General features: G+C 43.0%; 1 protein-coding gene across 2 annotated transcripts in view; it reads left to right on the forward strand.

Annotated features, from left to right (window-relative positions):
* LOC132825531 (inactive rhomboid protein 1-like) overlaps nucleotides 1–26988 on the forward strand; it is a 366299-nt gene that overhangs the window by 38226 nt on the left and 301085 nt on the right. The window contains exon 1 of one of the 2 annotated variants that reach the window (XM_060840892.1): nucleotides 25600–25762. The exons of the other annotated variant lie outside the window; for it this stretch is intronic. The gene's annotated coding sequence lies outside the window, so the exon portion shown is untranslated. Of the gene's footprint in view, nucleotides 1–25599; nucleotides 25763–26988 lie in introns of those variants that run through there. 2 annotated transcript variants of the gene reach the window in all.

Consider the following 26988-nt stretch of genomic DNA (forward strand, 5'->3'; position numbering starts at 1 on the left):
GTGACGTCCTGGAATGCGAGTTTATTGTCGATTTCTTCCTCCTTGGTGAACTTTATGCCTCCAACCACAACGCCATAAACAAACAGATCCAGATACCATCTATCAACCCCTCAGAAAATGAACAGGAAATGACATCACCACAAACCCCAGGAACCCCATCCAGGAGAAAGATATAAATAGAAAGCAGGAGACAACAGCTTCGCTTCACTTGGAGGTTGCCACTGATGATGTTACCTAGCCAGGTAATGAAATATCTGGATATCAAACCTACAGCTCAGCGAGCAAACCTACACCCTAAATTCTATAATTCTAAATGTACATCTGAATTCAAAGTTTGTGAGAAGATTTGTAGCTCGGGTGCTCGTTGTTGTGGTTCTGTTCGCCGAGCTGGGAATTTGTGTTGCAGACGTTTTGTCCCCTGTCTAGGTGACATCCTCAGTGCTTGGGAGCCTCCTGTGAAACACATCTGTGATGTTTCCTCCAGCATTTATAGTGATTTGTATCTGCCGCATCTGGTTGTCAGTTCCAGCTGTCCGTTGCAGTGGCCGGTATATTGAGTCCAGGTCGATGTGCTTGTTGATTGAATCTGTGGATGAGTGCCATGCCTCTTGGAATTCCCTGGCTGTTCTCTGTTTGGCTTGTCCTATAATAGTAGTGTTGTCCCAGTCGAACTCATGTTGCTTGTCATCTTAATGTGTGGCTACTAAGGATAGCTGGTCATGTTGTTTCGTGGCTAGTTGGTGTTCATGGATGCAGATCATTAGCTGTCTTCCTGTTTGTCCTATGTAGTGTTTTGTGCAGTCCTTGCATGTGATTTTGTACACTACATCTGAATTCTTACACAAATTACATAATAGTGGACTATTGTTCCACACTGTTTTGGCTCCTGCAGTGTGTTGGAAGATGTGTACCCTGTTTCTTCCACGTCACTGTGACCATGTCTGGTAAGATCATGGCGATTCAGCAACGCTATATATAGAACAAAAGGCAGGTAGATAGGTGGGTACATGGCGTGCAAACGGAATATTGCCATGGAACTGCCCATGTTTTTGTTGTCTCAACTACCAAGGAGTTGAGAATGCAGCCTTATTCTTCAAGGTTGTCACACTTCCACACCTCCCTAGTCAAAGTTGGTTAAGCCACTTGCCAGTTGTGAAACCCTCATGAATGATTGGCAAGTTATAGTTGAAGGCATCACCGTCAAGAAGTTCTAATTACCGAACTAAATGGCCAGGCAAATTGAGACAGGTGTGAAGGTGGCTTTTAAGATCTGTGAGTTTATAAATAGAGGCACAGAGTATAAAAGCAAGGAAGTGATGCTTCAAGACATTTGGATGGGTTTGGAGGGATATGGGCCAGATGCTGGCAGGTGGGACTAGATTGGGTTGGGCTATCTGGTTGGCATGGACGGGTTGGACTGAAGGTTCTGTTTCCATGCTGTACACCTCTGACTCTATGATGCTACACCTCTACAAATCATTGGCCAGATCACGTTTGAAGTATTGGCTTCAATTCTGGCATGTTTGTTTCAGAACAGACGTTAAAATGCTGGGGAAAATGCAAAGGAAGTTTACAAGAATGATACTGGGAATGAGGAATTTTGAACATAAAGCAAGATTAGAGAAATCTGGCTTATTCTCCTTGGAGCAGAGAATTTGACCTTTATTGAGGTGTTCAAAGTTCTGAACAACTCTGACAGGGTAAAGAAGGATATCCTGACTCCACCAGTAATTAGGAGTCACAATTACAAGACTCTGTAAGAGAGTGAGGGATGAGAAAAGGAGAAACTTTACTCAATTGTTAGGAATTGTGAGAGATGGAGGTAGATTTCATAGACGGTTTCATAAGAGAGTTGGATATAATATATCTATTTGAAAGTGACAAATTTTAGAGGGCTATGGAGACTGGGCTAGAAAATGGGACTTGTTGGATAGTTCTTTTAGGAGCCGGTACAGACACACTGGGTCAAATGGCCTCCTTTTTTCATGTAAAATTCTATGGTTAACAAAATAAACTGAATTATGTGAAGAAATTCTGACCATTTGCTTGGATGTTCTAATGGAAGAGTTCATCTTTGGCACTCCTGAGCATGTAATAATAAAATCATCGTTCACAAAGGTTAGAGAATATTTATTTTTCCGCCTCTCCCATTTTTATAGAGCCATAGAATCCCTATGGCAGGCTATTTGAGTGCAGGCCAGCCCTCCAAAGAGGATCCCACCCAGATCCAGTCCCTCTACCATATCCCTGTAACCCAGCACTTCCTGTGGCTAATCCATCTGGCCTACACATCCCTGAACACTGTGGCCTATTTAAGATGGCCAATCCACCCTAACCTCCGCAACTTTGGATTGTAGGAGGAAACCCTTGCAGACACTGGGAGAATATGGGGAGTTTGCAAAGTCACCCAGGGTGGAATTGAACCCAGCTCCTGGTGGCGTGAGGCAGCAGTGCTAACCACTGAGCCACGGTGCTGCTCAGTTTTGAAGTATTTTTATTTGTTCTTTTACAGTAGATGTCTGTCTTCCTCTTGATGAGCAGTTGCCCTCTGCTTCTCTTGCCCTGATGTAATGGCCCTGTTTCACCATCATTTCCATTTGTGCTAAGTTTCTTCAGGCTTTGACCTTCTACCTGCACTGGGTTCATGTGCATACCTGGTCCGTAGTTTTAGGCTATTTGTTTATGAAGCATTCTGAAAATGCTGGAGAAACTCCGTACACATGACAGCATTTGTGGAGAAGTTCATTACATCTTGGACTCCGAGTTAACTCTGACCCTGTGTTTACAGATCCAACCAGATATGTTGAGTTTCTCCAGCATTCTTTAAAAATGTTTTATTTCCATTCTCTATGCTTCCATAGTGCTTTGCTTTTGTTACTGTCCATTAGGTAGAGTCTGAAATGAAGACCACTTCTGCTTCTCTCCTTCTAGCACAATTTGTGCTGTCGATCAGACTTTAGAAAGTTGGCACCGAGTGAATTTTGAGATGAGGTTTCTCCTGATGGGTATGGCTCTGTCATTTGCTTGTTGAGCCATGAGGAGCACTTACATGGATGACGCAGGTCAAAGTAACCACCACCCCCACTCAGCCGCTGCCCCACCACCACAGCCAATGTTTGTTTAATGTCCTCTGATCTCTGTCTATGCTGAGGATGAAGCCAGTTAAAGTGGCTGGAAAGCATTAATATATAAATACTGGGCCATGGTAGCTCTCTTTCTAGAAAGAGTGAAAGATGACTTGGCAAATACACAGCCACTGTGCCCAGGATTCTCTTAAATTTGATTACTATGTCCATACTTGAGCACTGACCAGTTTGTGAGGGTTTCATAATTCATTCAGGCAGTCTGAGTCATGTCTTGCTCAGCAGAATTTGCACTTCACTAGATTTTCAAACAGTCTTCCTCTTTGGGAGAATTGCTTTATATTAAGATAAAGCAAGAATATAGAAACCTTTTTATTGTTAGCTAACTGTTAATCATCTCTTTTATGATGTGGTTTCTGATGGCTGGAAACTAAAATAGATACCTTCAATGAGATGAAACCTCGCTGAATTTATCTTAAAGGATTTGAAAGGATCGGCTGATTTCATGATTGGACACAGTGTACCTCACCACTTCAAATTGAAAGCTCTTGAGCTCAACCTGGTTTACCGGTCTATAATAACTAAGTTTGTTAATAATTAAACAGGGACATGAAGCACATTTAGTGATCATGAGATAAACACAATGGGAACAGACTGTGTATTGTATACTGCAAATATCGTACAGTGTGGTAGCAGGCCCTTTCGTCTGTAGAGTTCACACCGACCCTCCAAGGACCATCCTGCTCAGACCCAACCCTTTACTGTATCCCTGTAATCCTGCATTTCCTGTGGCTAATTCACCTAGCTTGCATATTCTTGCACACTATGGGCAATTTAGCATGGTCAACGCACCTAACCTGCACATCTTAGGATTGTGCACCCGGAGGAAACCCGCGCAGACACTGGGAGAATTCACGGCAGCACTATGGCCTCACAGCACCAGGGGCCCAAGTTCGAATCCCACCTCTGGCGACTGTGTGTGTGGAGTTTGCACATTCTCCGCATGTCTGTGCGGGTTGCCTCCGGGTTCTCCAGTTTCCTCTCACAATCCAAAGATGTGCAGGTCAGGTGAATTGGCCTATGCTAAATTGCTCATAGTGCTAGGTGCATTCGTCAGGGGTAAATATAGGGTAGGGGAATGGATCTGGCTGGGTTGCTCTTCGGAGGGTTGGTGTGGACTTGTTGGGCCAAAGGGCCTGTTTCCACACTGTAGGGAATCTAACCTAATCTAATGTGCAAACTCCTCACAGACGGTCGCACAAGGTCGGAATCTTTTGAAAGTTCTGATGTATATTGGATCATGTTTTCGTTCACCCTTACTTCATTGCTTTTTTATTTCCTGAATAATGCACATAGTCTATACATCCCTGAACACAATGGACAATTTAGCATGGCCAATTCACCTAACCTGGGAGGAAGCTGGAGCACCTGGAAGAAACCCACGCAGACACAGGGTGAATGTGCAATCTCTACATAGACAGTCACCTGAGGTTGGAATTCAACCTGGGTCCCTGGCTCTGTGAGTCAACAGCACTAACCACTGAGCCACCATGCCATCCATCTTGGTTGTCAATTAGTTAGAGGTTTAAACAGCTTAACAATGGCTGAAACTTGATATTAAGTGTGATGGGTAAATGGAGTCACAGATGTACAGCATGGAAACAGGCCCTTTGGTCCAACTCTTCCAAGACAACCAGATATCCTAAATTAATCGTAGAATTCTCTACAGTGTGCAAGCAGGCCATTCGGCCCATTGAGCCCACACTGATCCTTTTGAAGAGCATTACACCCATACCCATCCCTGTATCCCTGCATTTCCTGTGGCTAACCTACCTAGCCTGCACATTCCTGGACACTAGGGGCAGTTTAGCATGGCCAATCCACCCTAACCTGCACATCGCTGGATTCCAAGATGAAACTGGAGCAGCCAGAGGAAACCCACACAGACACCAGGAGAATGGTGGAGTTTGCACAGAGAGTCACCTGAGGCTGGAATCAAACTAGTTCCCTGGTGCTGTGAGGTGGCAGTGCTAATCACTTAGCCGCCTGCGCTGTCCTAACCTAGTCCTATTTGCCAGCATTTGGTCCATATCCCTCTAAATCTTTCCTATTCATATACCCATCCATACACATTTAAAATGTTGTAATTGGACCAGCCTCCTTCACCCTCCCCTTAACCTCCTTCCACCTATCGTATTCCCAATGACCCCTCCCCCAAGTCCCTCCTCCCTACCTTTTATCTTAGCCTGCTTGGCACACCCTCCTCATTCCTGAAGAAGGGCTTATGTCCGAAACGTCAATTCTCCTGCTCCTTGGATGCTGCCTGACCTGCTGCACTTTTCCAGCAACACATTTTTCAGCCCCAGCCTCCTTCATGTTGTGTGGCAGCTCATTCCGTACACACACCACCCTTTGTGTGAAAAAGTTGTCCTTTAGATCCCTTTTAAATCTTTCCCCTCACACCTTCAACCTATGCCCTCTAGCTTTGGACCTCACTAACAGGGGAAGATACCTTGGCTACTCACTCTATCCAGGAGAAAGTGAGGACTGCAGATGCTGGAGATCAGAGCTGAAAATGTGTTGCTGGAAAAGCGCAGCAGGTCAGGCAGCATCCAAGGAACAGGATAATCGATGTATCCGGCATAAGCCCTTCTTCAGGAATCACTCTACTCACTCTATCCAGGCCCCTCGTGATTTTAGAAACTTCTATAACTTCATCCCTCAGCCTCCGACGCTCCAGAAAAATCAGCCCCAGCCTCTTCCTGTAGCTCAAACCCTCTAACCCTGGCAATATGATCATTTTCATCATCAATCCGCAGTCTGCTTGATGCATTATGGCTAGGTCATGGCTTATAAATTGTGGGTGGCAATGGTTGATTGAAGGATTGGCTCATTTGTCGGTTAATGACATTTTCTCCAACAGGAAGCACACTCCCTTCTCCAGGTATCCTCTTCCTACCACCTATCAACACTGTGGAGTTGTCAGACTTACTTAATCACCAGAGGGATAAGTGTTGAACAATTAGGGACTACAAAACAATTGGATATCCAGCAGGAATTTCAATGGCATATTTCTTCCTCTATCTTTAAATATGTTCTGAAGAAAAATAAATTTCACATGACCAAAGACGGCCAAACTTTGTTGAAAATCCAAACATGTTTCCAGGGTTGGAGAGTTTAAGTTATTGGAGAAGCTGAATAGGCTGGGGCTGTTTTCCATGGAGCATTGGAGGCTGAGGGATGATCTTATTGACGTTTATAAAATCATGAGGGGCATAGACAGGATAAACAGACAAGGTCTTTTCCCTGGGGTGGGGGAGTCCAGAACTAGATGGCATAGGTTTAGGGTGAGAGGGGAAAAAAATAAAAAGGAGCTAATGGGCAACTTTCTAATGCCGAAGGTGATGTGTGTATGGAATGAACTGCCAGAGGAAGTGGAGACTGGTACAATTACAGCATTTAAAAGGCATCTGGATTGGTACATGGATAGGAAGGGTTTAGATAGACATAGGTGGCACGGTGGCACAGTGGTTAGCACTGCTGCCTCACAGCGCCGGAGACCCGGGTTCAATTCCCGACTCAGGCGACTGACTGACTCTGACTCTGTGGAGTTTGCACATTCTCCCCGTGTCTGCGTGGGTTTCCTCCGGGTGCTCCGGTTTCCTCCCACAGTCCAAAGATGTGCAGGTCAGGTGAATTGGTCAAGCTAAATTGCCAGTAGTGTTAGATAAAGGGGTAAATGTTAGGTGGGTTGTGCTTCGGCGGGTCGGTGTGGACTTGTTGGGCCGAAGGGCCTGTTTCTACATTGTAAGTAATCTAATCTAATGAAATGACACCGTGAATAGGCCAAGTATTGGCAAATGGGACTAGGTGAGGTTAGGCATGGACAGTTGGACCATAAGGTCTGTTTTCATGCTGTACATCTGTGACTTTGACTCTCTGACCAGATTCTTTTATGGATTGTGCAATTTGATACACATTCTCTGACTGCTAAGATTCCAATCCCATGATCTGTTTGAATAACAGAGCCAAACATGGGCTGAATGGTTACCTTCCATCTCTACATCTTGTGGGCACCCAATTTTCAAGTATGATTTTGTGAAACGGAAATTTGTACTTAATCAGTTTGTAAGAGTTCTTTGAGATAGTAACAAGCAAGCTGTTTAAAGGGGGACATGCAGATGTGCAGAACTTGAATTTCCAAGGGCTTTTGATTTCGTGTTACAGCGATGGTTGAGGAAGTGGTGGATGTGAGGACAATTACAATATTTAAAAGACACTTGGATAAGTACATGAGTAGGAAAGTTTTGGAGGGATCTGGGCCGAGAGCAGACAAGTGGGACTAGTTTAATTTGGGATTATGTTTGGTATGGACTGGTTGGACTGTTTCTGTGTCCTATGACAATGACTATATAGGAGCTCATTGTATGGGGGTGGGTAATATCAGTATGGATAGGGGTTTATAAAATCATGAGGGGCCTGGACAGGATAAACAGGAAGAAGAAAGTAAACGTAGGTGGGTCTCTTTCAATGACAAGTTGTTACTAATAGACTACTAGAGGAGCACCACTGGAGCCTTGACTTTTAATCTGTGTTGATAACTTGAAGGGTCTCAATGCATGATGGATAAATTTGTTAACCGTGCCAAGATACAAATGAGGATTACAGTTCCAGAGACTGAGCTGATCAGCAAGTGAAGTGAGAATGAAGGAGAGTTGAACCTAATGCATATGTCAGTTTTAGCAGCAGAGTGTGTTCCATGGAGCGAGACACATGTTTTAACAAACTAGCACTTTCTTTAACCCGTGAATACTGCTGAGGGATATTTGGCATGTAGAAATTTTGAATCGAACACATGATCACTGTGCTCGTTTTTTTAAAAAAAAGCCTTTAATTTCCTCCATTGCTGGATGTTCCTTTTGTGACCACCAGGAAAGAGATGACTGGGATTGATGATGAATGTCCAATCCACAGGAATTCCATTTGTAATTTAGCTGGCACTGACTTCAGGCTGTGCCTATTCATATCACTCCTTTGGGAGTGTTTAGTCATGGAGGTAAAGGATCTGTTTCCACTCGTTCCATCATGGCAACCTCAAATATCAGCCTTGCTAGACCCTCAAGATAGCTGTGTCCCTGGCGGGCCATCTGTTCCTGGTACTGGATTTTAGTAAATCAGAGACCTGGTACTAGACAGACCTGTATTGTTCTGGTTTGGAGATTAGATTACTTACAGTGCGGAAACAGGCCCTTCAGCCCAACAAGTGCACACTGACTCTCCAAAGCGCAACCCACCCAGACCCATTCCCATTCATTTACTCCTTCACCTAATACTACGGGCAATTTTTAGCATGGCCAATTCACCTAAACCTGCGCATCTTTGGATTGTGGGAGGAAACCGGAGCAGAGAAAACCCACGCAGACGCGGGGAGAATGTGCAAACTCCACACAGATAGTTGCTTGAGGCAGGAATTGAACCCGGGTCTCTGGTGCTATGAGGCAGCAGTGCTAACCGCTGTGCCACCATGCCACATTTGTCATTGTGACTGATTTGTACTGCATTGGGAACTCTCTCTTAAGCTTGAAGGAATCGATTTGCTTTTTTCTGCCCTCCTGTAAACCTGTCATCCAATCCAGACCATGCAGCTTAATTTGAAGATTTTAAATTGACTATTCTTGCTGTCTCAATTTGACATTTGTTGTTAAGTTCAACTCCAATATAAAAGCAGACGGTGGGAATTGAAATACAAACTGCTGACGCTAGAAACACGTAATATCTAAAATGAGTTAACAGTTGCGATAAATTCTCCATTGAGCTGGAACATTTACACCCTTTCTAGTTCAACAATGTCTTTGAATTATAGATGTGTGCAGGCAAGGTGGATTGGCCATGGGAAAAGAAGGGGTACAGGTATAGGGTAAAGAGGTGGGTCTGTCTAGGCTGCCCTTCAGAGGGTTGGTGTTGACCTAATGGGCTGAATGCCCTGCTTCCACATTGTCAGGATAATATGATATGGATAGAGTGCATTTCTGAAATGGCTATTGTGTTGTTTGTCTTGCCTTTATGCATGGGAAATGACAGTAAGCTTAAAGATTGAAGCTTTTCACAAAGCTTAGCAAATTTGGAATATCGTTTGAAGTTTTTGGAAAGCATCAGTCTTGACTACAGTGGGGAGAATTGCAGATATTATTTGTTCAGAACCCATAAAAGGACTTGGTCCTTTTTTATTTTTGGAGTTTCGACTTGGCAGCATTTTGTAGCTTTGTAAGTTTGAGATTCCTGGTTGGAAGGAACATTTGCCAAGTCCTCCTCCTGGTCCTGCAGAAATGGATGACTAATTTTTGAAATAATTGGCTGCACTGGGAGCATATGGCACAGTCTCTTTTTTTTTTGGAGTTACGCAACATAGTCAGTCATTTCCATTAACAGAAATCATCTGATTGCAGCATCATTCAGTCTTTATATCTTCGTTTTGCCAAGTACGTGGTGGATAGGAAAAGTTTTTTAGAGGGATATGGGCCAAATAAGGGCAAACTGACGATATTGTACAGTTTAGGAAAGCTTAGATGAGTTGGACCAAAGGTCCTGTTTCTGTGCTGTTTAATCTAGGATTCTAGACTCTGTTCCATACATTTAATATTGAGAGTTGTGCTCAAGGTGTAATTATAGTTTCTTTATGACCTTTTAAATCACTTTGTGTTGTGGATACTCCTGTAACTAATATAGTGGGTAATATTCATGCAAATTGCAGTGAAGAATTTTGATAATCATATGTTTGAAGTCCCCAAGGCATTTTCTTAAACACTGGAATTGTCAGGAAGAAATTATTTAGTATCTTTCTGTACAGGACTGTGTATTCTCTTACTAAGCATTGGGGAAAACATAGATGTTCAAAGATTTTTTTGTTGCCTTGTCGATATTATTGATGTTTCGTGTGGTGTTCTTTGGAACCAGAGACTGAAAAACTGTCTATGGATTTTGCAGGTTATATTGCATACGTATAGAATTTCACTGTGTTTTAGGAGCACAATGTACCTCACTCATACTTTGATTAGAACTAACCTTGTGCATTTTCTGCCTTTCTTACTTAGTCACATTCTCTTTGGATGGGTTTGATTTTGCCATAGGGTTACAGCTGGGAGGACAGATTTATTTCAGTGTGTTTTGTTTGCATGAATAAGCAAGGTCAAGAAGACACAGCAATGCCTCCTCTTCCAGGAAGCTAAGGAAATGTGACATGTCCATAAGGACCCTCACCAACTTTTACAGATGCACCATTCTATCTGGGTGGGTCACAGCCGGGTACAGCAACTGCTCTGTCCAGGACCATAAGAAGCTACAGAAAGTTGTGAATATGGCCCAGACCATTGCGCAAGCCAACCTCCCATCCACGGACTCTATCTACAGGTCTCGTTTCAGCGGACAAGCAAAGACCCCAGTTATCATCTCTTCCATCGGGCAGAAGGCACAAAAGCTTAAACACTCGCACCAGTAGATTCAAGAACAGCATCTACCCCGCGGTTATTAGACTTCTGAATAATCCCCTCAAATTTTATAGCAGTTGTACAGCACAGAAACAGACATTTTATTCCAACTCATCCATGCTGAGCAGAAATCCTAAACTAATCTCGTCCCATTTGCCAGCACTTTCCCTTCTAAACCCTTCCTATTCATATACCCATCCAGATGCCTTTTAAACATTGTAATTGTACCAGCCTCCACCACTTCCTCTGGCAGATCATTCCATACATGCACCACTCTGTGTGGAAAAAGTTGCATGTTAGGTCCCTTTTATATCTTTCCTCTCTCATCCTTAAAGTATGCTGTCTAGTTGTGGACTACCCCCACTCCAGGGAAAGGACTTTGTCTATTTATCCTTTCCATGCCTCTAACTATTTAATAAACCTCTGTAAATTCTCAGCCTCAGACACTCCAGGGAAAACAGCCATAGCCTTTTTCAGCCTCTCCCTGGCAACATCCTTGTAAATCTTTCTGAACCCTTTCATGTTTTACCACATCCTTTGCTATAGATGGGAGGCCAAAATTGCATACAACATTCCAAACGTGACCTAACTAATGTTGTGTGCAGCCGCAACATGACCTCCCAATTCCTATACTCCACGCTCTGACCAATGAAGGAAAGCATACCAAACACTCTGACTATCCTATCTATCTTCGATTCCACTTTCAAGGAGCTATGAATCCTCCACTCCAAGGTCTCCTTTTGTTCAGCAACACTCTCCAGGTCTTTTACCATTAAGTGTATAAGTCCTGCTCTGACTTGTCTTTCCAAAATGCAGTGCCTCGCATTTATCTAAATTAAACTCCATCTGCCACTCTTTAGCCCATTTCCCTCCTTTTCTGATGTGGAGACAAAGACTCCCCCCTCAAAAGGAGGCAAAAACAAGGGGCACTGTTTAAAAATCAGGGGTCACCCATTTTAAACGGTGACCCTTGTTTTAGATTTAAAATGGGGATTATTTTCTGAGGCTTGTGAATCTTTTGAACTCTGTTCCTGAAAAGGTGGTGGTAGAAGAATCGTTAAATATCTTCAAGACCAAGGTACAGAGGACCTCATTAAGATAGTGGGTGAAAGGAACATCAGCATGATGTCAAATGAAACTAGATCAGAAATTTTCCAGCTGAAAGAAGACAGAGGGTTGAATGGAAATGTTCATCCTGGAGTTCAGTTACTAATAGTGTACTGTGAGGATCTGTTTTGGGTCCACTGTTGTTTGTTTCTTTTAGAATCGACCTGGATGAGGGCTTAGAAGGATAAGTTAGTAAGTTGCAGATGACACGATGGTCGGTTGAGTTGTGGATACTGCTGAAGGATGTTGCAGGTTACAGAGGGACATAGTCTGCAGAGCTGGGCTGAAAAGTGGCAAATGGAGTTTAATGCAGAAAAATGTGTGGTGATTCACTTTGGAAGGAGTAACAGGAATACAGAGTACTGGCCTAATGCTAAGATTCTTGGTCATGTAGATGAGCAGAGAGATCTTTGTGTCCATGTACATAGACCCCTGAAAGTTGCCATCCGGTTGAAAGGTTTTTTAAGAAGGTGTACACTGTTAGCTTTTATTGGTAGAGAGATTGAGTTTCGGAGCCACGAGGTCATGCTGCAGCTGTACAAAACTCTCTCTCTGGTGCGGCCCCACTTGGAGTACTGCATATAGTTCTGGTAGCCACATTATAGGAAGGATGGGAAGCTTTGGAAAGGCTGCAGAGGAGATTTACTAGGATGTTGCCTAGTATGAGGGAAGGTCTTATGAGGAAAGTCTGAGGAACTTGAGGCTGTTTTCATTATAGAGAAGAAAATTGAGAGGTGACTTGATTGAGACATATAAGATAATCAGAGGTTTAGATAGGGTGGACAGTCAGAGCCTTTTTCCTTGGATGGTGACAGCTAGTACGAGGTGACAGCTTTAAATTGAGGGGTGATCGATATTGGACGGATATCTGAGGTAGTTTCTTTACTCCGAGAAGAAGGGGCGTAAAATACACTGTCTGCAACAGTAATAGACTCTGCAACTTTGAAGGCCATTTAAATTGTCATTGGATAAACACTTGGATGAAAATGGAATAGTGTAGGATAGATAGGCTTCAGATTAGTTCCACAGGTCGGCGCAACATCGAGAGCGGAAGGGCCTGTACTGTGCTGTAATTTTCTATGTTTTCAACTAATCCCCTCTGCCATTTCTTGGTACTTACCTCTCCATTCCTGACAGATTTGTGTGCTTAGACAGGAGTGCAGATTTGGTGTTGCAGTCAGATCATTATTGAATGACAGAGTCTAATGACCTACTGCACCCAATTTGTTTTTCTATATAAATGCAGTTTTTCAAAAAAATCTTGTTTAATACAATATTTGAAGACTGATTTTGAGTTTCAAATTGAGAATCTAATCTTGTAGATTTGAGTGTGCTTGGCTATTTTTGCAGCTATTGCTCTGTTGGGAGACATTGGGCACTCTTCAATTTGTGTTTCCAATGGCATGCCATACCTTTTTTGTGTGGCCTTTTGAACTGCTGCCACTCCAGCAGTAAGGTGTTCCTGTCGCATTCTAACCTGATTCATAATTGTCATCACTGTTTACAAAAGTAGTCTTAAAACATAATGACCCTGGACTGAATATAGTCGCATTGAGAGACAGCACTTCATCTTTCAATTAGGGATTTTACAGCCTTGGGGAGGCATGGTGGCTCAATGGTTAACACTGCTGCCTCATAGCACCAGGGTCTCGGGTTCAATTCCAGCCTCTGGTGACTGTCTGTCTGTGTGGATACAACGTAGAACCGTACAGCATGGGAACAGGCCCTTCAGCCCACAATGTTGTGCCAAACATGATGCCAAATTAAACAAAACCCTCCTGTTTTCCCTTGGTCCATATCCCTCCATTCCTTGCATTTTCATGTGTTTATCTAAAAGTCCCTTAAATGCTCCTGTTGTATCTCCCTCCTCCACCACCATTCAAGACTCCTATCAGAGCTTGTGTGTTTTTAAAAAAAAAATTGCCCCTCGTGTCCTTTTTAACTTTCTCCCTCTCATCTTAAATGCATGCTCCCTGTTAGATATTGTAACTCCGGGGTTGGGGATAAAGGATTCTGACTGTCAACCCAATCACGATTTTATGGACTTCTGTCAAGCTTTCGTCAAAACGCTGAGTGTTTTCTATTTTGATTCCAAAAATATTCATAGCGGTTTAAAAATACAAGATATTTGTGGGTACTGGTGAAAGCTTGAAGGCAAGACCGCTTGAATATTGTATATCAGAAGTTTTAAAGATCTAATTTCAAATATTCAATTTACTGCATTAACTATATTCAATATTAAAGTTCATTCAAGATAATTGTTTCTGGGAAATACTGCCCTGGCTGTATTCAATATTAACATTCTTTCAAGATAATTGTCTCTGGAAAATTCTGTACCTCCCAGTGCTCCAGTCAGATGAAAATTGTGATGCTAAAGCAACATTTATTGATTATATATCAATCACTAGTTTTATAGGTAGAGCTTCACTGTCAAAATAATGTAATGACTGTTTCAATCATTATACTGCAATGCAGTCCTCCTCATGTAGCAATGTGGACAGGTATCGCACACATTTTCCACATCTGGTACAGAACTTTATTCCATGCTGAAGGAGATAGCCTACTCTGAAAGCTTTTTGGTTGTAACTGATTTCAGGCCTTCAAAAAGCAATATCCAGTCAGGTGGATATTACTTCTCATGAATTTGATTACTGTAGATGTAAAACGTAAGGGGCAAATAAGGGTTTTGAACATTGAATCGCTCTTTTTGTGTTTTCTGGATCCTTGAATATTTTCTGCATGGTTTGCAACACAAATCTGAGGAACTTTGTAGTGTTTTCACAGTTTGTGTTGTGCAAAGGGATTGAGAGTTAAGAATTGTGGTTGACCTTCAGGGATTTTCAGAGTGGGATAAGGTTGCGCAAACGAGAAGAGAGGGGGCTGAGAAATGACCTAGTAAAGGTGTTTTAAATTATGAAAGAATGTGCTGTTATTTGTTTTCCTTTTTATTCCTTTGTGGGATGTAGGCGTTGCTTGCAATGTTGGTATCTGCCGCCCTTGAACTGAGTGGCTTGCTGGGCTGTTGCAGAGGACAGCTGGGGGTTGATCGTTGTTGTGGGCTTGGAGACTCAAGTAGGTCCAAACAAGTCAGGACGGACAGATTCCCTTCCCCCTCAGACGTTCAGCAGCCAGACGGGGTTTTACTGGGACTAGCTTTACATTACAGGTTATTTTTGTTCCGAAATTTAAATTTCTCCAGCTGTCATGGTGGTGTTTGAACTCCCATCCCTGTTGCTGCAGCCTGGGCCTCTATTACTAGTCCAGTGAAATTACCACAATGCTGCAGTCTCCTGTAAGCCATTCAAACATTTTAAAGCCATGTGTATAGGTAAGTACTTGAGTGGGAAGGAAAGGTGGTGTTTGCTGTTGGGGAAAAATAAGATGCGAAGAGAGTGATGTGGAACATAAACGGCAGTATTGATCTGATGGGCTGAATGGACTATTCCTGTGCTGTAATCCTGATCACAAAGAGCCATCTCAGGATTAGCTGGGCGAGGTTGTGTACACTGAGCAGTAGATTTATCACAACTGTCATTCATGAGTACATTTGGAATAATACCATGTCTGTTAACTCTTAATTGTGATCCTGACCCCAGCATCAACACAGTTTTCATGAATCTGGGCCTAGCATTACACTGGCTGTGTTTTCTAGCTTGCTGCAAGTGTTTTTTTAACCACTCGTTGTACCCCCAAAAAACATGTCAATTCTTAAATAGCAATCTAACATTTCCTGCTGTGTCCCACATTAATCTGCTCACCTCTGCAAGCATCTGAGCTTGGACACGGGAGTGAAACAAAATAATACAGAAATTGTGTGCACCACACCTTTACTCTGTCTTTAGATTATTGTTCTTGATATTCCGGTAAATCTGTGCTGAAGCAGTTAAACTGCTTTTTTCAGCTTGGTTTGCTCTCACTCATTTGCATTGTTAGTGAAGCCAGAATGTTACTGTCCTCAGTTCTGCTATTCGAGCATAGTTCCTTGCTTCACAAGATGGCCCTCATGCTACTGACTGTTAGAGTCATAGAGATGTACAGCATGGAAATAGACCCTTCAATCCAGCTCGTTCATGCCGACCAGATATTATAACCTAATCTAGTCTCATTTGCCAGCACTTGGCCCATATCTCTCTAAACGCTTTCTCTTCATGTACCCATCCAGATGCCTTTTAAATGTTGTAATTGTTCCAGCCTCCTCCACTTCCTCTGGCAGCTCATTCCATACACGCACCCATTAATTGTATAAGCCCTGCTTTGATTTGCCTTTCCAAAATGCAGCACCTCACATTTATCTAAATTAAAGTCTATCGGCCACTTCTCAGCCCATTGGTCCATCTGATCAAGATCCTGTTGGAATCTGAGGTAACCTTCTTCACTGTCCACTACACCTCCAACTTTGGTGTCATCTGCAAACTTATTAACTATACTTCCTATGTTTACATCCAAATAATTTTTATAAATGATGAAAGGCAGTGCACCTAGCACCGATCTTTGTGGCACTCCACTGGTCACAGGCCTCCAGTCTGAAAAGCAACCCTCCTCCACCACCCTCTGTCTTCTACCTTTGAGCCAGTTCTGTATCCAAATAGCTAGTTCTCCCTGTATTCAATGAGATCTAACCTTGATAATCAGTCTCCCATGGGGAACCTTGTTGTTCTTCCTAGGAAGATAAAGAAACAAAAATCTCTGAGCTTGTCTCTCTGCAGTCACCTAACCTCAGGCTTGAATGTATCATTAATATTTGTTTACTGATGTTTGGCAGAGGTCAAATGGACAGATTGTGCAGAGCGTATTAACCTCCATATCATTATCCTTCTGCTCTTTCTTTGGAGGTGTTAGCAAACTTTACCTCCAGTGATTCCTCACCTTTTCTAGTTGTCTTCCGAAGAACTTGTATGTCTGATCACATTCTCCCAAATCACTGAGGGCATATATTAATATACTTTTATCACTAATGGCTTTTAATCAAAAGTTAGGCATTCAAAGTCTGGCCTCTCTCTGTCCATTTGGTTTGGCTGCTGTTGTAATTTGTTTTGTAAATATATTTATTAGCAAATCTTTTTAACTTTTCAATAATTTTATATGTTTGTAAAATACAATCAATAACAAATATCAGCATCATAAAAAGAAAACAAACACAAAAACAAACCACTACTGTCCCCTAACTATTAGCCTACCCTCCAATACAAAACAAACCCTAACACTCTGCAAAGCAACACCAAAAAAAGCAAAAAAACCCAAAAAACCACAGACTACAGAACAGCTCTGCTCTGCGCAAAGCTCCCAAACAGAGGAACGGGAGCATTGTATATATACCCGTATTAGCTCAGGAGACTCCCTCCAGGGCCCAGGGCTTGACAAATCTAACGCGCTAGTTAAGACAACTGACGAATCTGTTTCCAAATCACTCTAGTAGGGCTGCCATGTCTTGTAAAAATGGTCTGTTGTGTGGTGCACCATGTTTGTAAAAAAAGTCCAAGGGAATGTGCTCCGTAATTAATTTCTGCCATCCCAGCAAGCCTGGTGGGTTCTCAGACACCCAATTCATCAGAATATTCTTCCGTGCACAGTATGCAAGAATATTAAATAGTTTCTTCCCATGCCTGTCTAAAGATAATAAATTCGGTAGACCTAAGAGGAGAGATATCGGGTCTCCTTTGACTTCAGTCCTCAATATCCTCCCTATCTCTCCTGCCACAGCACTCCAGTAAACACGGAGCCTGTGGCATGTCCAGAAACAATGGGTAAGAGAACCTACACTTATTTTACGTTTGGGGCACACTGAAGACGCCCCTTTTTAAACTTCGCCAGATGGTCTGGTGCCAGATGAGCCCAGTGCAGAACTTTTAAATGCGTAGCGGATGTCCTATTATAGATTGAGATCTTTTGAGTGTTCTTCCATGTTTCAGAAGAGATTTCCACTCCTAGTTCTTGCTCCCAGACCTCTCATAACCAGTTAATATCCTGCCAGGCCCTGCCACCCAGCAGACGATAGAGGGCACTAACCGAAAGGGTACTTGTGGAATGTAGCAACAGCCTCGCTGTATCAGGCTTCTAGGGCTCAGTGAGAAACGTAGTCTGGCGGCACGGTGGCACAGTGGTTAGCACTGCTGCCTCACAACGCCAGAGACCCAGGTTCAATTCCCGACTCAGGTGACTGACTGTGTGGAGTTTGCACATTCTCCCCGTGTCTGCATGGGTTTCCTCCGGGTGCTCCGGTTTCCTCCCACAGTCCAAAGATGTGCAGGTCAGGTGAATTGGCCATGCTAAATTGCCCGTAGTGTTAGGTAAGGGGTAAATGTAGGGGTATGGGTGGGTTGCGCTTCGGCGGGTCGGTGTGGACTTGTTGGGCCGAAGGACCTGTTTCCACACTGTAAGTAATCTAACCTTCAAGGAGCCCGACAATGCTGTTGTCATTTTAATATATCTTGAATTGCATGCTATTTGTTAACTCCTACCAGCCACTATGTGTGTGTCTGTGTTTGAGAATAATTTCTATAAAACATAGACTATGTAAAGTATAGACTGTGTGCCACAACAGTCCGTGCTATCGTTGTTCTCCTCTGCTGTTATCGTTGTTTTATCTCTGCTACAGATGGTTGATGTTTCCCTAGAGTGAGGAGAGACACTGCTTTTTTGCCAGTGGGCCTCCTTGACCATACCAGTCAAATCTCTGATATTCTGGAAAGTACCATTTCTCATAGGCTTTGCATTCTCCATTCGCCCTAAGATTTCTGGTACTTGGTGTGTTGTGAAAGCCAGGAGGACCAGTCACTGTGGTTAAAGGGTTGGGTAAAGCTTAAGATAGCACTTGAGAGAATCTGCCCACTCCATCACAAGCAAAAACACCCATTTGTTCTGGTGGTTGAGCTGCACTCCAATCTCTCTTTGCCCTTTTGAATTGGCATCGAGTGCCAGTGAGGTTTTTTTCCCCCATTGGCACAGCCATTGCTTTTGCATCCTTGCTCATGTCCTGGGCTTTGTATTATTTGTGGCTAGACAACAGGAATCCACAGATGGAGCAGGGACCCCTGACATTTCAAAACAAAATGAAGAGTTGGTAGAATTTTAATTCCTCCCCCTGCCCCACAGTATGTTTCAGATAAAACATTGGGTTGTATCTCCCTCCTCTGGACTTTGGCATGACATTAAATTAATATGGGTGGCAAGGCCTTCCATATTAAATCGATTGGGGGGTGGTTGTCCTTCTCAAATATGCAGACTGGGCTTCAATGATATTGTTGGAACCTGATTGAATTTATTAACCTGCAGTTTGAGTGTAATGCAGGTAGCACCTTCGTCATCAGATGAAAGCTTGCCAAGAATCTGATTTGAGGCCAGAGGATGACTTTACCAAGACCCACAAAGAAACTTTGGGCTTGGGTTTTCCTCCCTGTTTCTTAACTCTGTTTCCTGTCAGCCTTACCTCCAGAGAGGCTGAGGGCTTGGGTATCTTAGTCTCCACTTGTAATGTTTTCTTACCTGCTTCTGCCTGTCTCAAAAAGCCTGACAATTGCTTGTTGAATGAGGCTATCCATCACAGTAGCTAAGAAAGCCTGCTCAGTGGTTGATTGCCAGCTTGTTAGGCCAGCATGCCTGCTGACCTCCCTTTTGTGATGTATTTTGTTTTCAATTGCAACTTACTGCCTCCTTCCTTAACACGTATGATCTAATCAAAATGCCACCAGGTGTGATGTCTGCTGTGTTGCTATTTCCATATGTACACTAATAGTGAGAATGCAAGTTGTTAAAATCGAGGCAGGAGTTTATAGGAATGGACGTCATGACTTAGTAGATGTATGAACTTGCTAAATCAACACTCCATTCTCTCTTCCTTTTTCATGCCATTTTTGTATGCCGTTTGACACATCAAGCCTACTCGATGAGGAAATGGCTGATCTCGTTTTGGTCTCAATTACCTCCTCATCCACATAACCTTCAACCTCTGGTCAGTCAGCAATCTGTCTAACTCCTGTGTATTGAGTGATCCAGCCCCCTCAACTCGACTGTTCGAAAGCAGAAATTCCTCTTCCTCCCCGGTATCTCATAGGATGCCATTAGTTTTAAGCAGTTGCTGTCTCGCTGTAGTTTTGCACTCTGCCTCCTCCCTCCCCCGCCAAAAAAAAGGGGTAATGTCCTCACTGTAGCCAACACCCTTGGAATTCTATGTGGTCACTGGTTATTCTCCTTACAGAGTGAAAAGGATCCCTGGAATTTGCCTTCTGTGTGTTTCCATTTGTCTGATGCACCAAGAACAACATAATGGTGCACAATGGGAGTTTGCTGGAAATTTAGATAAATTATTCATTTAGAATCTCTTATATTTCCAGCAGTGAATATGATGGGTTTTTAGTGATCCGAAAAGGATTCACATTAATATGACTGGTGAGGCTAATGGTGGGCTTAAAATTTTCCCCAGTGTTTTCTCTATCTATTAACAAAGCAGAAGAGGTGCATTAATATTTCACTTTGTTAAATTGATGCGGGTCATATTGAAAGAGTTCTGCCTGAATGTTAAAATGTTGCAGCACAAGATAGCATTGTGCAATGCTGCATATTACATTGGAAATGAAATCCATTGCTGCTTGGTGTTTTTACTTCAGGCGTTATTTGGCATTTTATCTCCATTTCCCCATTTATTAATATGGATGCATGCACTACATGTAAAATTGTCTCTTAAAACTGGACTTAAATTTTTAGACGAATGAATTCTGACAGCTTCTCTTGTTGAAACTCGAGACTGTCAGCATGGTCCTGTTTCCAGACTGCAGTGCTATAACTGGTGCAATATTCATTGCCAAGAGTTGTTTTGTGTTGCTGGCTATATCTCTGGAGATTTTTAAGGCATCTAATAATAGAGGAGCTGAACATAGTTCACTTACACGATGGGAATGGTGCTCATCTAGCTTACTGTAGATTCTGGTTTCAGACAATTTGGCTGCAGACATGAATTTCAGTCCCTCATACTGTACCACACGTTAGTTTGAATTACTGCCTCTCAACATTCCTGGGAATTTGGCAATTCTCGTGATGGTCTGGCCACTGGATGTTTGGGTCTTGGCACTGGATTTGTTTGGTTATTTTGTCAGTTTTACATGCTGTTTCGATCGTTCTTTATTTTTGTTCCTGACGGATATGAATGTAGGATTGGAATGGTTTGCGCTGTGAATTTTCTAATAGGTGGTATTCGGTCATTAGCCTGCACCAAATTTTCACCTGTCACAATTTGCCAGTTTTACTTCTTTTATCCCTTGCTTTGCCATCCTCCCCCTTAAAAACTGCAGTGAGGATTGTAAAGCAGCAGTTGCCGGGTTTAGTGCCTGAGAACCAGTGAACCTGAAAAAGGAAGCTCAGAGTTTGGTTTTTGCTGGACACTGCAGGCTTCTGCTGACTCTGCACTTTTTTTGAACATTTTCAGACCTTGGTTCACTTGTGCTTCGTGCCTGCTGACTTTATAGGGCTTGATCCAGAGTGCAGGTTTCTGTCAGGAAATGAGTGCAGCTTTCTCAGGGACCCCACACCAGCTGGCACTTCACTGTGGTTACTCGAGCGCTTGATATGTTTTTCTTTTTTTGTCAGAACTCAGCGTTCAGATGAAGGATGGGGAAGTGAACCTTTTCCCTCTGAGGAGTTGGCTGTTACCTGGGAAGCAGGAAACACAGAACATCATGACTTCTAGAAATAAAACATGAACTTGACTCTCTGTAGCTGTTTGGGAATATTATTGTAGTTTCAATCTTGTGGATTCTAAAGTATGGTCTTTAAGTGGGGCAATTGTGTGTGGACTGCAATAAATAAGTCAGCACAGTGCAGGCCTCCCTTTCATCTTGATTTGCAAGATGCAGTGGGTCCTTTTGACAAGCTTTGAGCTTATTAATGAATGAATGAATGATATAATTTGTGCTGATCTCCAGCAAAGGAGCAGGCTAATTGGGCTGTCGGGCACAATGTCCTGTTGTTTCCTGGAACTGAATTCAGTCAGTGTTGGTGGTATGGGGGTCTTCAGAAATTCTTGCCCCACTACATCCTTCAGCTCACATCAAAGGGGAATCTCTTCTTCGACCCTTAATGAGGCACTCCAGGGATAATAGAGGAGAAACTGATTGCTGCAGATGCTGCAATCTGTACTGAAAACAAAAGCTGGAGGTCACAGACAGCATCCATGGAGAGAGAGCAAGCTAACGTTTTGAGTCAAGATGATTTATCATAGCTGAAATGAAATGTGGAGGGACAGCAGTTCTCCACCAGCACTCTCCACGCACTACCCTGACCACGACCCCCAAACTATACCATAAATACTGTCCTTCCACACTTCCGCTTGAATAGGAAGGGTTTGGAAGGATATGGGCCGAGTGCTGGCAGGTGGGACTAGATTGGATTGGAATATCTGGTTGGCATGGACGGGTTGGACCGAAGGGTCTGTTTCCATGCAATACATTCTATGGCTCTGATGTGCCACCTTCACTGGAAACGTTAGCTTGCTCTCTCAGAATCCATACAGTGTGAAAACAGGCCCTTCAGCCCAACAAGCCCACGCCGACCCTCCGGAGAGTAACCCACCCAGACCCATTCCCCTACCGTATATTTACCCCTGACTAATGCACCCAACCTACACATCCCTGAATGCTATGGGCAATTTAGCTTGGCCATTTCACCTAACCTGCACATCTTTGGATTGTGGGAGGAAACCGGGAAACCCAGAGGAAGCCCATGTAGACAGGGGGAGAATGTGCAAACTCCACACAACACAGTTACCTAGCTGGATTTCTCCATGGATGTTGCCTGACCCGCTGCGATCTCCAGCATTTGTTGTTTTCATAATAGAGTAGATGTTGTGGGTGCGATCAAGTAATAATGCATCAGTAAGCCTGTTTACATCCTGTTTCATTTTCCTCTTTAGCAAGTTGCTGGGATGAGGGGTTATAACAGGATAGCGATGAGGATAAAAATTGATCTTGGATCAGCAACTCTATAAACCTAATTGCACAGACTAACGAGCTCTGCTGAGTTAGCAGATATTGATCCAAGGTAGGAACTTTGGATCCAAGCCAGATCTGAATGCTGTGCAGAATTGAAGGCAAAGTTTTTTTTTAAAAAAGAGTAGTTCTGAACCGCACATTGGAGCTTGCAGTGCGGTAACAGATCATTTCACTTAGAGTGTAACCGTACAAGTGTATTCAGAGGGATGGTGATCTCCAGGATAGTGCCTTTGGAAGCCGGTATTTATTGGAGCTACGCATGACTGCTAAGCATGTGGCCCATATGTTTGTGGGTTAGAGAAATGGTACTTGCCTACCTACTAGTGCTTGACAACAGAAATGTTGTGGGTTCAGCCTGGCATCCAGTGCCCCTGTCACTCTGTGCAGGTGGTGAATGTCAACAAGACATTTGAGATCTGGAAAGTGCATTAATTTTTTATTTGTGTGAAAATTGTCCTGATATAAGGTTGAAATATTTCAATTATCATATTACGCTGCTGGATTCTTCTAACCAAAACAAGAACTGGGCCTAGAAGGAATGGTTTGAACTCTGAAGAAGAATAGCAGACTGTAAAGGGTAGGGTTTCTTTGAGGCCATTGGAGTTGCATCATTCTAACATAATGTGTAATCATTTATTTTTGACCTGGATCCCTGGCTTGTGTTGGCTGCTTGCCTTTAACTGCACTGAAACCCCTGGCTCCAGTGATGTTGTACAGATCACTCGGATATCTGGAACTTAAACATTTTAGATTCAACGCAACCTGTTCAAAATAGAACCACTGTCATTGGAGAAGGAGAGACCTGAATTTACACTCCGAACTGATATATTGCTGTTGGAGTTCACTCATTGTTATTTGCTATTGGTTGTAAGTGAAATGCATTTCTAAATGATGTTGCAAGTGTTGGATTGAATAGTGTATGCATGCACTGTGCGAAACTGATGTTAACTCTTTGTTTTCTGAAAGGAAATTAATGCAATGTCAATAATGACATTTTTTACAAGCTTGAGTACTTTTTGACTTGCTGAGTGGATGTAGTTGCTGTATTCTTGTGAATGATATAGCTTACATTGAAACTAGAAGTTTGTATGTCTGTCTCCAGAACAAAACTCACTTTTAAACTATCTAATATAGAGACAGGTCATTTCCCCTCCCCCACCTTACCCCAGTTCCAATCTTCCAGCTCAGCACTGCCATCATGACCTGTCCCACCTGTCCATCTTCCTTCCCACCTATCCACTCCACCCTCCTCTCCGACTTATCACCTTTACCCCACCTCCATCCACCTATTGCACTCTCAGCTACCTTCCCTCAGCCCCAGCCCCTCTCATTTATCTCTCCATCCCCTGAGGCTCCCAGCCTCATTCCTGATGAAGGGCTTTTGCCTGGAACATTAATTTTCCTGCTCCTCAGATGTTGCCTGACCTGCTGTGCTTTTCCAGCACTACTCTAATCTCCAGCAGCTGCAGTACCCACATTCGCCAATTCAGAGACAGTACCCATTTCAAACGTGCACACTCTATAACTGACTGCGAAAGCTAGTCTATAATTGAATCAAAAACATATATGCCTTTTCTGGGCAGCACCATTATTCATCTGTGCTGACATCAAATTTTCTTATACCAAATCAGTGTTTTTATTAATATGACCTCACTTAAGAGGTGACATGGTGGCTCAGTGGTTAGCACTGCTGCCTCACAGCACCAGGGGTAAAAAGTGAGGTCTGCAGATGCTGGAGATCAGAGCTGAAAATGTATTGCTGGTTAAAGCGCAGCAGGTCAGGCAGCATCCAAGGAGCAGGAAATTTGATGTTTCGGGCAAAAGCCCTCCCAAAACGTCGAATTTCCTGTTCCTTGGATGCCTGACCTGCTGCGCTTTAACCAGCAACACATTTTCAGCTCACAGCACCAGGGGTCTGGGTTTGATTCCACTCTTGGGTGACTGTCTGTCTGTCTGCCTGTCTGTCTGTCTATTTGTGAGGAGTTTCTAAAGTCTCCCTGTATCTGTGTGATTTTCCTCTGGGTGCTCTGGTTTCCTCCCACAGTCCAAAAATGTGCCAGTTGGGTGGATTGGCCGTGCTAAATTGCCCATCGTGTGCAGGTTAAGTGGATTAGCCATGGGAAATACAGGGTTACAGGGTGGGATAAGAAGGGGTGAATCTGGGTGGGATGTTGTTTGGAGGGTTGGTGTGGACCCAATCGGCCTATTTCCACAGTGTGGGGGCTGTACAATTCTTTTTATTAAGAGTTGTTTCATAGCGGCACGTGTCTTCATCTCTCAAATCCAGTTTTAACTATGTGCCCTAACTTTGCACCATGAGTAATTGTAGCGGATGCTCCCATCTGTCCTGTGAGAAGTCCCAGCCGATTTAATTCTGGGCACCTTTTTGCACAGAGGGCTTCAGAAAGGAAGGGGAGAAAAAGTTAAAATATGATTAGATGATCAAAACAAGCCAACGTGAGATGCCAGTGAACAAATGAGCTCATTGTAGCGATGACTAAGTGTTTTGTCCTCCTGACTATTCTTGTTAATCTGTAATCAAGTCCAGTCATCTGTACCATTTGGGGCAGTGTGTGGCTTTCTTTTTTTAAAGTTTATTTTGAGTTGGCTGTGAGATTCTTTTGTTGTCCAGCAGACTGTAAGTACAGTGGGTATCTTATTCAGCCATGGCAATGATTAAATGCATGCAAGCCACAAAAAGAGTCTGCCTTTCACAGCGCTGTTGGTGCATTTAGCAAATGATAGCGCATCGAGAGATTCCTGGATGGGAAGGGTTTACATTGTGGCCTTTGCCATGAATCTAGACCCTATGTTATTTTGGAAGGATTTGTTGCAGTTTCAAAAAGCCTCAGTTGGAAGTAACATCATGACTTTTTAGGGCTTTTTTTTTCACAATTGCTCAAAAGAAAAGTTTGGCTGTCAGCTTGCTGAATGAAACCAGTTTGAACTTGTCAGTGCGAACGGAAGCTGGTGTGGAAGAAGAGAGTGGATTTGTGAAAAATAAAACTCACTCAAAGCACCAGTGTTGGTACAGTGAATCCCTACTAACTACATGTCCTTTAAGACTTGGTGAGGTTGTTGACTCCAGCAGTGGTAATTGAGGAGAAAGGTAAGCATGTTTATTCCATATTTCCCAATTGCAACCAAAGACTTCTGTGTTTTAGCATTTAAAAAAAGGGCGTGTGAGAAATATTTTCGTAAGCTGGAAGCTCTCAACCCCTGAGCATTGGAGATTTGCCACAGGTCTCAAGTTGCACTTTGAATACATGTGTGAAATTATTTTCATTTGCTGAGTTCAGATCATAGTGTCCTTTTGAAATAATGTTTTAATATGGCAAATGATATATTTTGGCTATTTCTAGGGTGAGATATTTCTAACAATTTTTTGCTCTGGAAACGGGTGGCGCGCTTTTGAGATTGAGGATGATTCATCCACCATTTTGATATCCAGGGAGGGGGTGGGGGGAGGTCGGGAAAACATCACATGATGCAAAACACATGATCAAATCTCCTCCACAATGTTAAACACTTTTATTGGTGTAATCACTGTTTTAATGTATATAATTCAATAAATTGCCTCCTTTCTTTTTGAATGCTTGGTTTCTTTAACATAGAAAGCAATGTTATCATTTGCAATGTTTTATAGCAAGAGTATTTTTAAGGAGCTGAAATTATCAAATTCAGATTGGATCATTGCACCTATACTTATATAGTTTACCACTTTATGGTGAATAGTTTTGCTTGTTGACCATTGTTCCAGTCAGTTTGGAGTTATATTTCTATTGGAGTCAAATCTGAATTTCTGTCATTCACTGTGCAATCTGGCCATGTGCTGCTCTTAACGATTCTTTTATTTCACCAGTGACTGAGTTGAGCTGGTGTTGATAATGAGTCTTTTCCCAGGAGTACTTTGAAACCTGAAAGGTCTGTAATTGGACTAGGTAGCACCTCTTGGTTGAGTGTTCGAGGTATTGTTTGAGATCCAAAATTATATCGTTTTGGTCAGTGAACAATCCTGAAAGTCAAAGAAGTGGGCGGGGACCAATTCAGTCTTCTTTTAACAGCCCACTGTCCTTCAAGACCATAAACTTAACTTTTTCTGCACGATCTCCATATCCACTTGTAGGTTTTATGACATAGATCACTGGCTTGAATGCACTTGATCGCTAGCCTCCTCTGGGACTGAGAATTCCAGAGAGCCACCACCTTCATGCTTGTCGGACACATGCAGAACAAGACATCAGTCAGCATGGGAAGCTGATTTGGTGTCAGCTTAATGGTCCAGCTAATGTGAGCTCTTAGCCCTGTAAAGCCTGACATGTCTTCAGCAGTAGT

The sequence above is a fragment of the Hemiscyllium ocellatum genome, chromosome 20, assembly GCF_020745735.1.
Source record: "Hemiscyllium ocellatum isolate sHemOce1 chromosome 20, sHemOce1.pat.X.cur, whole genome shotgun sequence".
NCBI classification, from domain to species: Eukaryota; Metazoa; Chordata; class Chondrichthyes; order Orectolobiformes; family Hemiscylliidae; genus Hemiscyllium; species Hemiscyllium ocellatum.